Source organism: Hemicordylus capensis, chromosome 4, assembly GCF_027244095.1.
Source record: "Hemicordylus capensis ecotype Gifberg chromosome 4, rHemCap1.1.pri, whole genome shotgun sequence".
Lineage (NCBI taxonomy): Eukaryota > Metazoa > Chordata > Lepidosauria > Squamata > Cordylidae > Hemicordylus > Hemicordylus capensis.
Window position 1 is genome coordinate 274,150,702 of NC_069660.1, and position 15,206 is coordinate 274,165,907.

A 15,206-nucleotide genomic window follows, 5' to 3' on the forward strand; every position below is an offset into this window, starting at 1 on the left:
GAATGATAAGAACAGAGCAATAGTGATGTGTAAGAAATGTCCTGTTTAATACACTTGGAATCATCTGAATGCTTTGAAAAAATAATCCCCCCTCACCCCACCCAAAAGAGATGGAGGAGCAGGTCTCCATTTACTCTGTGAGGGCATATGTTTTGTAACATTGTGTTCCTAGAAGAAACAGCAGTGGGTAATTGTGTGAACAAGAAAAACAGGATGGCAGAGAGAGATAGAATGCAGGATGCCTTCACTGAATAGCCAGGGGAAACACATTTTGCAGACTTGTTCAGAACTGTTTTGGACCCTCAACTGGCAGCTTGTCTGCACTAGTGAGTAAAGTCCATACGCAGCTTCTGGGAACTAGCAGCAAACTGTCACTTGCCAGGCTTATCTGTCTCATTCAGTCCTTACCCAATGAAACGAAGCATTCTTCAGCAATGATACAGAACTGCTGGAAAGCATGGCAGTGGGAGTGGAACATAAACAGCACCAGACCTGCCTCCGGAGTTCAGAGCTACCAAAGGAACAATGTTTGCATTTTGGCTTCCCTTGCTGTGGATTTTAAAGTTTACCAAGATGGCAATGCCAGTACTAGAGCAGGAAACAGCCTACAAGTGCCACTGGGGACTCTTGAGTTATTTCAAGAGTACTTGAAAGTTTTCAATTTCTTGGGGGGGGGGGATTTTTTTTAATTGATTTGTTATGTAGCTGTCCTCTTCTGGAACAAGAGTTACCAAGGGGCTGCTGACAACAAGATACAAGTAGGATGAACCATCCATATTGCTTGACAAATAAAATATGTTCCATCTGCACCCCCACCCCCAGACAACCATGGAACTGCAGTGGTCTGAAATAACAAATCCAAGCTTCTGGTGGTGCATATTCTGGTATATGCAAATAAGTAGTAGTTTGCAATCCCAAATAGATCCTATCTAAAAGATTGTGGGGGGAAGGACTGCTCACTTGCGCAGGGGCACCTGCAAGAGGCAAACCTTGACTCCTCAGAATTGATCCCCGATTATAGGAATCCCCGAGAAGAATCTCTCTCTCTCATATTCAGTCACTGACTCACCCCCCCCCACCCCCTTAGGTTTCCCCTGCATGCTCCAAACATTTGGAGGAAGCTTGTTGCTGTTTTTAAAAGAGAAACTCGCTTGAGAGAGTTTCAATGAAGTTGCTGCGTTTACAGCTCGACCAGCACCACTTTGGGCGTTTGCCTTATTCTTCGGATCCTTCCTGGAGAGTTTACGGGAAAAGACACCAGCGCCAAAGAGAAAAGCACCTGTCGGTGACGGCAAGTCGAGACTTTGCTCGCCTCGCTTGCTGGAACTTAGTCCGGTAAGAGCAGATAGTCCCAGCTGCGTTTGGCATGAATACCGGCCCGGTATTACCGGGTTTCCCCAGCTTGGAGCCGGGAAACAGCCCGGGAGGGGATGAGGCCATCTGCTCCTAGGACTGCGGGCGCCTCAACCCTTCCTTGTCTTTATTTGCTGGCATTTGCCCCCGGGAGATTCCGGCTTTCCTTCCCCAGCGCTGCTGGGAATAAGGCTCTTCTAGTTTCGTTCTTAGAAGCTGGGGAAATTCCCGCCACCGGCTGAGGCGATAAAAGGGAGCGGGCAAGCACCGCGGCTTTCCATTGCATGTAGCAGCGACGCAAGGAGTCCGCAGTGCCGCTGGAAGAGGAGGGCGCGTGCTTCGAAAGAGCGCAAGGTGGGAGGCAGGCGCCGAGGAGAAGGAAGCCAAGGAAGAGGGGTGGGGAGGCAGGGGGAAAGAGAAGCTCGTAGTAGGTTCGGTTTCTGAGCTGGAGGGGGATCTACTACGCGGCGGCGGCGGTCAAGCGAGAGAGGCTGAGCGAGCAGAGCGCGTGCGTTTGCGAGCCAAGGCGAAAGCTAACCTGCGCGCGCAAGCTCTCCTTACCATGGAACATGGTCCGCCAGGAGGAGTTTGTTGCTCATGGTGGTGCCAGTTTAGTGCCCATTGCGTTGCCGCCTGGCTGCAAACTCCCGCCTGAGAAGGCTGCAAATGGCCGGCTAAGCGAGCTTTCCCTGCTTTCCGCAGCCTCTTTTTGGCACCCTTCGGGACCGCTGTCGGAGCCGAACCCGGTTTGGCAGAGCTCGCTTTGGCCGAGAGACTTCCGTCTGGGCTGCTTTCGCTTCCCGAGACGGCGGCCAAACTAGCAATGTAGGGATTCCGTTAGGAACACGTGCAACCGGCCTGCAACGGAGACGCGAGTTCTTCCACCTGTTGCGGAGCAGTTGACGGGCGCCCCCGGCGGGGAGGCGAGCAGAAGGCGCGTGTAGTAAGCCTCAGCAGGGTTGCCGCGGCGGCGCTGCCTCACACGCTGCTGCTCTGGAGAGGAGGCTCGGCCGTTCTCGCTTTGCTCTCTGTTCCGCAGCAGTGCCTTCCTCTCAGGCAGTGAGCAAGTTCTTCAGTGCTCCCTGGGGATGTCTCCGTAGCTAAGAGGCGTAGGCAAAAAAGCTACGGGTGGGCTTTGTCACTGTCCCGGCTGAATGGCAGAGGAGGTGGGATTAGCCGGGTCTCCACTGCCAGCTTCCCATCGGAGTGTGTACAGTGCAACCCCTGTGACATTGATGGTGGAAAGAACCATTCATGGAAAAGCCAGAAAGTGTCAGGTTGGGTGGGGTTTTCTCAGAGGGAGCCGGCTGCGAAGGTCTGAGTCTGCGTTTCATTTGCCAGCTGCTGAGACATCAGTCTTTTGAACGCGGCTGCTGCTGCTGCTTAAGGTCGAATGTGTCAAGAAATTGAATCTTCCTACAGCCCAGAGCCTGGTGGGAGGGGAAAGTGTCGCCTGCCACTTCCCTGTAGTCCGGACGCCTTTGGCAAGGTGCATCTTGGTCCTTTCCTGTGTGCCGCTCCATAATCTGAATGATAGGGGCTAATCTTGTTAGACATGTTTGCTCTTCATGCCAAAGTGCAGGCAGCAGCCAAATGAACAACGTTCAGCAGCTCTACCCTTCCATGATTGTTCAGCTGTGTGATTTTACCACATGTAAATTTTGAACTTCCTTCTGTCTATGGGAAGTATCGGAAACATTGGCTTATGCAGCTTGATGATCCTACACATGGGTTGTAAGTAGGAATTTTAGAACAGTTACCTGGAAGTGAATCACACATAGGAAGGATAAGATGAAGTCAGAAGGGAGGAAGAGGAATTATTGCAACAGTGCTATTGATTGGGATAAAAATAGGACAGAATATTGGGCAAACTAGCAAGACTTCATTTCACTGTATATGACTTGGAACTAAAGTTTCTTAGAGCTAGCAATTCCAGCAGTGCTCTGGGCAACACCAGAACATCTGTGCAAGCTGCATGAAATTGTAGAACAAATTCTGTAGAACATTATCTCACGTTGGGAGACCAGTTATCACAGTATTCCAAACTATAAGTAAAACATTCTGTAAACATACATGTCCTACAGTGCATAGTTCCTACACTGCATTGTACCTGCACAACTGTCTCCTGTTCCTCTTCTGCTATAAGATTATTCAGTGCTGTTCTACACAGCTGAATTTAAACAAAGCAAAGGAAAAAGTGTAAAATTGTGATGAGAAATGTTTCAAGGCACAGAGGGAAGTGTATGGAAATATCAAAGTTGCTCGAAGTATTGGAGTATGCCTCTTCTCAATTAGTACATTGGAAGAATCGTGCCCGAGAGGCAGATTAGAAAAGAAGGATTTCATTTTGGGGACTGAAGTTGAAGTATGTGTGCCATCTCCAAACAAACCTTTCTGGGATTCCTATGGAAAAAAATTGGGAGCCATTTAGTGTAAGTTAGTATTTTAGTATTGTTGGTAAGGCTGCTGGATAGGAGACTGTAATAATAAAAGCTCATCATGTGATAAGGTGCATGGGAATGCCAGAATGGTTAGTTCTAATGGCAAATCACTTCCTCTGACAGAGGCGCTCTTACCCCTGGACTTCCTGGCAGAAGTCCAGGGTGTCCACACTCCCTGGGGACTCCCAAATCCTCTTTCGTCTGTTCAGGTGGTATGGTTGTTGTGCCGCCGGCCCCTGCTTTGCTGGGTGGCTGAGCATGACTTCACAGTCATGTGCTGGGCGGCTGAGCATGACCCCTGCTTTAGAGACAGAGGGGGGAGTGGGGAAAGAAATACGTGGGGTGGGAATAAGTTGCATGTTGAAATATTTCTGCTGATTCATATTTGCTTAAATATACCTGTTTTGTATTCTTACATTCTTGTGAGTTTAGTTGCTGTTTTTGTCCTCAAGAGGCTATGTGTTAAAATACTGCATGTGTCATGGTGTGTGTGTGTGTGTGTGTGTGTGTGTGTGTGTGTGTGTGTGTGTAGGGGGATGATGCTTAACTTGCAGGGGTGGGCAGCTCCAAAGCCCTTTAGGTCCAGGCTCCAAAATTACCTAGGTACACCTCCGTCCTCTGATATATAGATAGTTAGATAATATGAACATGTGTGTATATCACTTGACTAAATGTTTAATCTGACTGGGTTTGGAGTGAGTTCACAGGCTCATTTTTATGACAAAGATCTGTTAGAATGCACTTCTTTAGCTGGAATGGGGAAACCCGTGCAACTGCTGCCTTTGACAGAGAAATCCAGTTTCAAAGTCATACATGACAGAAGCTTGCAGCTTGTTTCCTTTTGTTCTGTTGTATGCCCTTCTGAAAGATGGTCCTTTTTGTTCTTTAAATGGGAAACAATATATATATCACACTCTTATAAATGAATGCATGCTCTTTTAGGCAGATATGGGCAGATATTTAGGAGCTTCCTGGATTTGAGCTGGATTTATTTTCACTTTCCTTCATAACCCTTGTAAATGTTCCTAATCTTTACCATTTGTTTCTTGTCTTTGGGATCTGTGTGCAAACGCATATAATAACTGACAGAGACAATTATGATACATGCTAAAAAGTGGTGTTCAAATGCCTCGATCTTCATTTCCCCCCTAGGAAATGCAAAATGAGTAGTTCATGGGTGGGTGCTCTGGCTTCCTAGTTTTCCCAAAAAATAATCCAACAGACAAAGACTTCACAAATTGTAACTTAATTTCATACTTATAGAACCTTAGCACTGAATATGGTCTCTAATTTCATATTGTGTGGTGTTTATTTAAGAAAGCCTTGGTCTCTTGCATTTTAAAGTGGGGGAGAGCATAGCAATGAAACTCTACATCATGTATGTGTCAGTAGTCTTCAACTAGTCCTTGATCAGTTCCATATAACTACAGTCATGCTTCTCTTGTAAGAAAAAGCCTGAAATTCCATATGCAATGGAAGACTTATCTTATGGGGAGTATGATTGCATAGTTTATAGTCAGGTCATCAAAGGATTTTATTTGAAAAGCGTAGTCCTAACCTTAATGATTGTGACCTAGAAAAAATTGTGACCCTTTTGGTTTCAAATAAGAACAAGAAATGGGTATTTCTCATAGTCAGTTCTCTAGAAAATTATAAATAATCCATGGATTTCCTATGAGTACTGCAGATCCAGTGCCAATACAACAGATTAAGTGGGGTAGCCTGTTTGGGAGGAAATACTTCCATGCTCCACTATTTAATCAATTAATAAAAGACTGAATAATGTTGGTAGTTATGAGCAGCTTACAGGTAATATTGGCTATTTAATCCACTGTTCAAGATATGTACTTGTCACGTTCATTGCTTACAAATCAGTTTACTTCAAAAATGTTGTTTGGTCTAGTTGTCAAAGTAACCAGAAAACAAAACAGTTTAATCCAATAGTACCCTTTTTGGACTCTTGCAAAATCATTTTCTCATAAACATGTTGAAATAAGGCATTAGATGTTGCCAATCATAAGGAAGTGTTTCACAGATGGTTTTTCATATGTGCTTATAATAAAATGCAAGTGCTGAAGATATAGAAAAATAAAATAGCAAGAAGTTCAGTGGTTGTAAAACATGAGACTGATCATTTACATTTACATTCTTTCATTTACAAAGAATTACTTTATTTCCAAGTGGTGTGTTAGTGTCATTATACACACTTTCTTCCTACCAGTGTGAGAACTGCCAGTTTAGTAGTGATTTCTGTTTCCTATTGGCCATCTTCTCTAACAGCAACCAGCTCTTATTCATCAGCAACCATCTCATCTTACTCAGGAATCTTTGGTGAGGAACTGTCAAAAGCTTATGGAAGCCACCGAAGTATATAATTTTAATCTACACTGCAAGAGAGAGAGAGTATTTAATGGTGCAGCTTCAGTTTTACTCTGTCTCCCCCAACCCCCGCCCCCGATATACACACAGTTCATAGACAAAGGCCATGAAAAATTCTGATCTGTTTTGATGATGACACTTTCTGCAAACTAGAATGAATAAATGGTGTTGCACATCAAATCAGGCTGGCAAATTCTTAATCTTTAGGATTAAGTCCCATTGAAATATTTGGAGGAAAATATATAAGATTTCTGCACAGCTTCCTTTTTGTATTTTCTCAAAAGGTTCTGCATGCTTGACCTAAAATGAACAATGCATATCTAAGAAAGAAAAATTATTACATTGTGGAGTTTCCTGTAAAGTTCCTTAAGGAGACAGTCCTGTGTTCTGGAGTTTTTTACAACTCTGGTCTCTTTAATATTTATTAAATATTATGAGGCACTAAGAGGTAGGGATGTGCACAGAACCATGGCAGAGCAGTTCAAAGGCAGTGGGGGTGCCGCTTTAAGGACGGGAGAGGGTACCCTCCTCCTGCCGCTTTTCCCTTGCCGGCACTCGTTGCTGGTAAAAGCCTTTGGGGTGGCAGTCTACCTCCCTGCCACCCTTTCCCCTTCCTTGGCTGGAAGTACCAGGTGTGCGTGCATAACAGCTTGCTTGTTTGTATCAATCAATATTTTATTTTATTTTATTTATTAATTAATTACATTTATAAACCGCCCCATCCAGAGGCTCTGGGTGGTGTACAACAACTTTTTAAGAGACATAAAACCCACAATTCAAACAATGCTAAAAACAATATAAAAACAATTCAAAAATAATCAAAACTATTTAAAACCAATTAAAATACCTTAAAAAAAAACAACACTTTGCACTTAGAACTTGAATAATGGCCCCTGAAATCCAATGAATGCCAAAATAGTTAAAGCCAGATCTTTATGATAAGGCTGCGGGTAAGTAATATTGTACTATGAATTGTGTTGATGGGGTACATCTAATATCGCAACACCACAGGAATGGGGCCCAAGCTGCAAAGTGAAGGAACTGCGGGCAGAGGAAACAGCACTTGGCCATGTTTTTCTGACTGGTGATACAGGACTGGAGGGGTGTGATGCTACAGGCACTGGAGCATTATCCCAGCCAAAAGCAGTGGCTGACAGTCTGACTAATAGTGTGTGTGTTTTGAGGGACTGTTGGAATGTGACGGGAGCTCTCATAGAAACCCTCCTTTCCCTGCGTGCACACTGTTGCTCAGGAACCATTAGTCTGGAGTGCTCCCTGCAGTTTTGACTCTAATGGCTTTTGAGCAGCAGCATGCACACAGAAGGAAAGGCGGAGTGGTAAGTACGAGGTCTCCCATCATACTTCCACGGCCCCTCAAAACATACATACTATGTTAATCAAGATGTCTAGCCAGTGTGCGAGTGAGCACATACTTTCTATTTCTGAGTAGAGAGGGACAGAATGAAGCAACAAATGGGTGTAGCTCACAAGTCTGTTTAATGAGAGACAGAAGGATCTGCCAAGCTTTTCTCAGATCAAACCTGGGGCAAAGGTGTTTCTCTTTTTACCTTCTGTTGGGATCAATTTCTTGGAATAGACCAGGAAAAGAGGCTCATGAAGGAACCATGTGGTGCACCTCCTATACCATAAATGCTTCATATGTTTTGAAGGCCAGATGTACAGAGTTTTAAATACTTTTAGTGAACTGTAATTGTGAGAAGGGATCTATCAGGAACTGGTTTGTTATGAGTGGGATGGGAGGGGTTTTATGAATGGGCTTGTTATGCTGTAATGTAAAGATCTCTATGCTTTCTCAAACATTTTTAATAAGTCTTCTCATTCCTTTATTGTTATTCCATTCCTGAAGGTCTAACAGTGAGTGTACACACTGAGCATACAAATACTTGCTACAAAATGTTACAGGAGTTGAGAAGTTAAACATTTAAAAGCTTAGATTACATAATGTTGTTTAAGAGCAGCTTGGTCGGAGCTTACTGGAAATGGCATCACAGACTTATCACAAAGCAAACTTGCCTAAACAAGCATTACCCCTCATATTAGCTGCTGGAGAACAGAGCTGTGATAAAGCATTCACTCCAAACTCTGGGCCTTTTGCACATTTTTGTTCGAGGAAAGCTTTGAACAGCTAGAATGTACTTCAGTCCCATACAGATGGAAATCACTTTCTTCACTGTTTAGTGGTCTTAGTCCAAAAAGGGAGATCCATGCACAGAAGATGGTCCATCTCACCCCCTCCCACCCACACACACACACCCTCTTTGAGGATTGCTGTGGAAAGAGCTTGCCATGAATCCAGCATCTCAGGTTGCACATGCAGTAGACTATACAGCCATATCAGTAGCACAGCTGCCTTTGTGCTTCTCTAAACTCTATCCTGATGGGGGTGGTGGTGGTGGTAAGCAATTTCCCCCTCAGTTACAATTTGATATTGGAAAAGGGACTTCCAAAAGTGTTGCTGTATGCCTGGTTCACACAATTGTTCAAATCTAGGTTTAATGTAGGTTACCAGCATTAGTGTGATTGTGTGAACCCATGCCAAGGTGAGAATCTCATATTCATCTTGGACTATAAACCACCCTGGCATGGGTTCACACCATCACGCTAATGCTGGTAACCTACATTAAACCTAGATTTGAACAATTTTGTGAACCAGACCTAGATCTGAGTTGAATTTTATAATTGCAACCGCAGTAAGATACTAAGATAGTAAGATACATTTATCAGTCGTTCTCACAGATAATCTGGACTGGATGTGAAGATGTGTTGTGTTCTGAGCCATAATTTATGTTTTATCATTTATTTTTGAATGTGTGAATGCCTAACATTTTGCCACAAGTTCTGTGGAATACTTTCTGCTCCACTTTATCCACAATCTGGTTAAACTAAAATACTAATAGGGAATAAAATCTGCTTGAAACTGGATACATCAGCTTAACTGAGTCGTGGCTCAGGCTGTACATTATGCACTTATTTCAAAATAATTGTTTTACTCTTCAGGCTTTGAAACAAAACAAAAAAATTAGCTTCAGAATATGGGCCATAGTAGAATGTGGTTTGGAACTCCCAGGTCTATCAGGGATACAATATTAAAGAGGTGCAAGCGATTTCTTTGACTACCACAAGTATATACATGTATATATTAACTCGGCCTTACTCACTGATTGATGAATGTATCAGAATTGTAGTTTTACTTCCACATGACATAGACCTAAGATTTGATAAATCAAAGATTATGACCCCCAAATCCCAGAAAATTAGAAAAATTGGAAAATTAGAAAATTTTAGGTATATCCAAAGCAGTAAATTTGTATGTATGAAATTTAGTACATATGTAGCTTAAGACATCCAGATTACAGGAAAGTCAGAAAGTCGGAGCATTTTATTAAATGGAGTACATGAATGTATCGCAAACATTTCAGCGATTCCCTTAGAAGCTAGAAAGAGGAAATGTATAAATACACACAAAAACAATGAATAACAGCCCAAATCTAGCAGTTAGAAATGCAGAAAAGGACAGGACACATTATTTCATGCAGGGCAGTTTAGCTCGGGGTAGCACTTTTGTGCATCAGTGGAAATTTATAAAATGTATTTACCTCTTTTAAAAAACACACACACACACACACAAGCAAGACAAGACTTTGAGCTTGAAATGTCCATTGTTCCTTCACATTTATTTATTTATTTACACCTGTCTCTACATTAGCATGTATTCAAAGCGACTACCAGCTTAGCTTATAAAACAAAACAATAAATCAACAGATTAAAAGGTTGGGGTGGGAAGGGAGCCTCAGAAACTACCGTTCTAAACAGTAATAGAAGCAACTATAAGGCAAGCCACAAAGCAGAGTCCATAACTTAAGATCAGCACTGTTTTAAGAACAACATTCTTCTGCAAATGCTTTTGAACAATAGGGATGTATTTTGTTTGGGAAGGAATTCTGCAACCTGGGAGTCACCAAATCCTAGGGGGCTTCCCTGCCTTGCTTTTTGTTCTGAGCCCCTTTCCTACCATTACATGGAGAATGATATGCTGAATTTATCCAAATCAAAGGTGACTCTGAATTTAAGACAACCTGTTTTGTTTTTTTAAAGATTACTTTTATTTACTTGAAAGGAAGAGCACTCTGAATTTAAAATATTTTTAAAACAAAAGAATGTTGAGGCGAGGGGAAGCTAGGCTTGGATTCAAACAAATACTGTAGCTAAATTGGGCTGTTTGAAAGCTATGGCTAAATTGGCAAGTCGGCGTGGGACCTGTATATTTCATAAAGAACCATCCTATCTATTCTTTCAGAATTGGAGCACTGGGGCCACTACCAAAAAGACCCTCTCTTTTGTATCCACGCACTCTTGGAACTTCTAGTGCTGGGCTGGGGGGAAGGGCCTCAGAAGCAGAGCAAACCTTTGGGACAAGTTCTTACAGAAGAACTCCCCTGCCAACTGAGCAAAGAGGCACTTTTAAAAGTAGCAATTCTCTTTATTTAGCAGGGGGAGAGCAACTGGCCCTATCCATCCCCAGCACAGCATCCCTGCAGTGGCTGTTGCTGGTGTCTGTCTTATGTTTCTTTTTTAGATTGTGAGCTATATGGGGACAGGGAGCCATTTTATTTATTTATAGCTAAACCATTTTGGGAACTTTGGTTGAAAAGCAGTTTATAAATATTTGCTGTATTCCTATAAGATGAAGATTCTTGTGATTCTCTATTCTCAGACCATTCAGGCCTTTACAAGTTAAAACCAATACCTTGAAATCAACCTGGAAACAAATTGGCAACCACTGATGTTAACTGAATATTCTTCTAGTTGAATCTGATCTGTAGTACTGGACTAAACCCTGGCAACCATATTTTAGCAACTTATAAGGGCAGCCCCACATAAATCACATTGCAGTTTTAAATAGTCCTACAGTCTTATTCTCTCTGTGCACTCATTTTCCCTGTATCATTCATGATATTCTACCATTCCACCCCAGAGAAACTAAGTTGAAGACTTCATTCTGTTTTTGCCTACCCTAGTTTGCTTTAACCAGTTGAATATCAAAACACATTATCTTGCATTTAGTAATCCAATTTGGAAATGACTAGGGCATTGATTTCCAAGTTGGACATGACCAGACCAGGTTTGATTCTCCAGAAAAGGGTGCAGCTGGCTGCTTTGCTAAACAGGACTCCTGACACTGCAGTCACCTGAAAATCCAGGAGAACGCCCAAGCTGCTAACATGCTTCAAGAGAAGTGTAATTCTTCCAAAATGGACAGTATACACCCTCCATGATTGTCAGATTCTCCAGCCTCCAGCTTACCCAGGTTTTAATTTGTTTCACCCTCCATTTCAAATCTAACCTTAACACTGGTTTAGGACTTCTATTGCCTTTTAGTATCACATGATGGAAATGAGAGAAAGATCTGGGTGTTACCTACAAAGTCTACAAATCCCTGGTGATCCCACCCTGGAGCTTTATGTAAATGTTGAAAAATATAGAGGGCAAGATATGGTCCCCTATATACCAAAGCAACATTTATTCTAAGCTCCGTTTCCAACTGCACTAGCAGTGGAGCAACCCATTCCCATCAAGGAGCATCCCCTCATTCCAGAACTTTTTAAACAGAAATAAAGATGGAAGAGGAAACTAAGAATGAGTCAAAAAAGAAATAAACAGGGAAGGAAGGAGACGGAGATAGAGAAGAAGCAGGAAAAATGGAGGTGCCTTGTCAAGAAAAAGAGAGAGTAAGGTAAGGATTCTAATATTTGTATAAGGTTGTGGAGATTAAAAGGAAACAGTGTTCATCTTTATTTTCTGTTTCTGTTTCTCTTTTCTTTTTCCCTCTATTTCTTTTTAAGAAACAACTAACTTCTTTATTAAACTCTATAGGTCCTTCAGTGCAAAATCTTGGTTTGCATTGCACAAAATTGCTAGGATGCACATTAGAATAAACCTTATATCAAAGGCATACACAGAACAGAAATCACCCAGTACCACTTTCTGGAACCCACACCCACAAAAGGATCATAACTATTGCAATACTCTATATTGAAACAGCCACCCAACCCCTATCCCATTCTGGCTAGAAGTCCATAATGACTATGTCAATGATACTGAGGTCCAGTCTCCATCTCCTGGCCCAGGGTTACGAAGTCAGATTCAGTTCCAAATCCAAGTGAGAGAAAAACTGGGACTTGGTTTTCTATCACATGCTCCATGACCTTAACTAATAATTGTAAACCCGATATAGGCCAGGGTGGCCAACCTAAGCTCCCCCGCTGTTGGACTTCAACTCTCATCATCCCCAGTAAACTGAAGCTGGGAATGATCGGAAATGTATTCCAACAGCTTCTGGAGAACCTAAGACTAGCCTCCTGTAATATAGGTGGATAGTTACCTGAATCAGAAGAGTCTAGTGAAGGCTTCTTTAGAGGAAGTGTCACCACAGCCAGTGGACCTCTCCTCATATGTCCCCAAAGAGGCATTTATTACCTCAGAGATGCATCCTCTCATCCTTGTTCTGGCAAATGTAATAAGCCAGGATAGCGATAGGTCAATAATTTCAACCAATTATGGAATTGTCTGCTCCTAACATGTCTTTCCACCTGCAGAATGGAAATTTCCATTTTGTATGTGTTTATGTATGCATGTGGAGGCTTGTCAAGGTGGCTCTCTATTCAAAATGTACAATGAACACATTTGACAGATTTTATATAGCTGAAGAAATTATCAGGCTTTGAGCACTTTTAAGCATTCATGATTAATCTCAGCTCTTTATCTGGTCTCTTCTGAGGCTTTCAGTGTGGTTTTCCTGTGTTGCGTAAATCGACCACTCAGTTCTCCAGTGATGCCATGTGGATCTTGCCAAGCTAGAATATGAAAGCCATTCTTTTTGGAAATCTGACTTAACAATGGAGTTCTTCTCAACTGCGGTTGAACATTACCAGTTGGCTGTTTCTGCTGTGTTTTACAGAGGTTCTCTGATGCAAGCTGAGTCAATATGTCTCAACAGATTTTTAAACAATAAACATGATATATTTGCCTAAATAAAAATTGTTCTCTTTTTCTCAATATTTTTCTTTTAAACAATTTTAAACAAGATTTAAATACTCTTAAAATCTCCTTTTCTCTGTGTGCACCCATTTCCCCTGTATCATTCAAGATATTCTACCATCCCATCTCTGAGAAAATATGGTGGGTATTTCATTCTGTTTTTGCCTACCCTAGTGTGCTTGAACCAGTTGAATATTAAAACAAATCATCTTGAACCTAGTAGCACTGCACTGGCCATACCCGCTAAGTTACATGCATGTATTATGTAACATTTGAAGAGCATTTACATGTCTGAAAGCACATAACAAACCTACCTGCATATACCAAGTCACAACTGGGATAGGCTCCCAGGCACATGTTTATCATGTATTTTCAGACATGCAATTGACTTTCAAACACTAAAGATAGGCCTGCAAATAATATCTATTATTTTGATTGTGTGTTCATCAAAAGGACTACAGGTGCCTCCTGCAGCTGAAGATTTTCCTCCAGCTGTTTTTGACAAAAGCCTCACCCCAGACATTCACAATATTTTTAATGGTACGGAAAAAAGATCATAGCAGTTTTAGTCCACTAGAAAAAAATACAAGCACCAAAAAACCTTCCCAACCCCCTATTAAAGTTATTTGGGACCCTTTGCAGGGATGTGCAAACTGGTTTGGAACCGAACTAGTTTGGTTCAACAGCTTGATATTGAGCTGAACCCCCTGGCCTGTTTGGGGGGTTCTAAGTTAAAAAATTCTTTTAAAATTAACTTATTCCCTCCCAAGGGTGCTGCTGCCTCAATTTAGAGCCCCAAATTGCCCGGTTCAGGCAGTGTTCGGCCCGGATCACCCATTGGGCATGCGTGGCAGCCTCCAAAACCACCTGAACGAGGTGCTGGGAGGAGGGGGAGCCTCTGGAGACCCCTCCCCCATGGCAGAGCCCCTGGAGGGGGTATGTTAATTTAAAAAAAAAAATTAAAAATTCCATGAACTGCCCCCGAATCGAACGGGGGAAGGGGTTCGGGGGGGGTGCAAAATAGAACTGATCTGTTTCAGGTCTGGTTCAGAACCGAACTGAACCAACCAGGTTTGTGCCCACCCATAACCCCCTAGGCTAAATAAGGTAAATTAGCTGTAAGGTACATAAGAACAGCCCTGCTGGATCAGGCCCAAGGCCCATCTAGTCCAGCATCCTGTTTCGCACAGTGGCCCACCAGATGCCGCTGGAAGCCACAGGCAGGAGTTGAGGGTATGCCCTCTCTCCTGCTGTTAATCCCCTGCAACTGGTACTCAGAGGCATCCTGCCTTTGAGGCTGGAGGTGGCCTGTAGCCCTTTGACTAGTAGCCGATGATAGACCTCTCCTCCATAAAGTTATCCAAACCCCTCTTAAAGCCATCCAGGTTGTTGGCTGCCAGCACATCTCGGGGCAGAGAATTCCACAAGTTGATTATGCGTTGTGTGAAAAAGTACTTCCGTTTGTTGGTCCTAGATTTCCTGGCAATCAATTTTATGGGATGACCCCTAGTTCTAGTGTTATGGGAGAGGGAGAAGAATTTCTCTCTATCCACTTTCTCCACACCATGCATGATTTTATAGACCTCTATCATGTCTCCCTGCAGTCGTCTTTTTTCTAAACTAAATAGCCCCAGGTGTTGTAGCCTTGCCTCATAAGAAAGGTGCTCTAGGCCCCTGATCATCTTGGTTGCCGTCTTCTGCACCTTTTCCAGTTCTACAATTTAAATTTACAATTTACAAAGGTAAATAAGCATTAAGGTAAGGTAAATAAATATAACTACCCCCATTATTATCTCTACACTGCAGGGCAGAGGCAATAGCTTGCTTAACAGCACTGACTAGTAAACTCAAATGAAGAGACGAGATTCAAACCAGGGAAGTTCTGATTTACAGCTTAGGCTTTAATGACTACACCACACCAGCTCTTAGTTCTTCCTTCTGCTGTGTTCAAGGGGTAAGGACAAAGCAGCATGT

The 15,206-nt window shown here is 42.6% G+C and overlaps 1 long non-coding RNA gene across 1 annotated transcript; it reads left to right on the forward strand.

Annotated features, from left to right (window-relative positions):
• Positions 1-1,645: 1,645 nt before the first annotated feature.
• On the forward strand, positions 1,646-13,164 carry LOC128322751 (uncharacterized). The gene is made up of 3 exons (XR_008305945.1): positions 1,646-1,707; positions 11,805-11,928; positions 12,973-13,164. It is a non-coding gene; the product is annotated as an uncharacterized LOC128322751 (long non-coding RNA).
• The last annotated feature ends 2,042 nt before the right edge of the window (positions 13,165-15,206 follow it).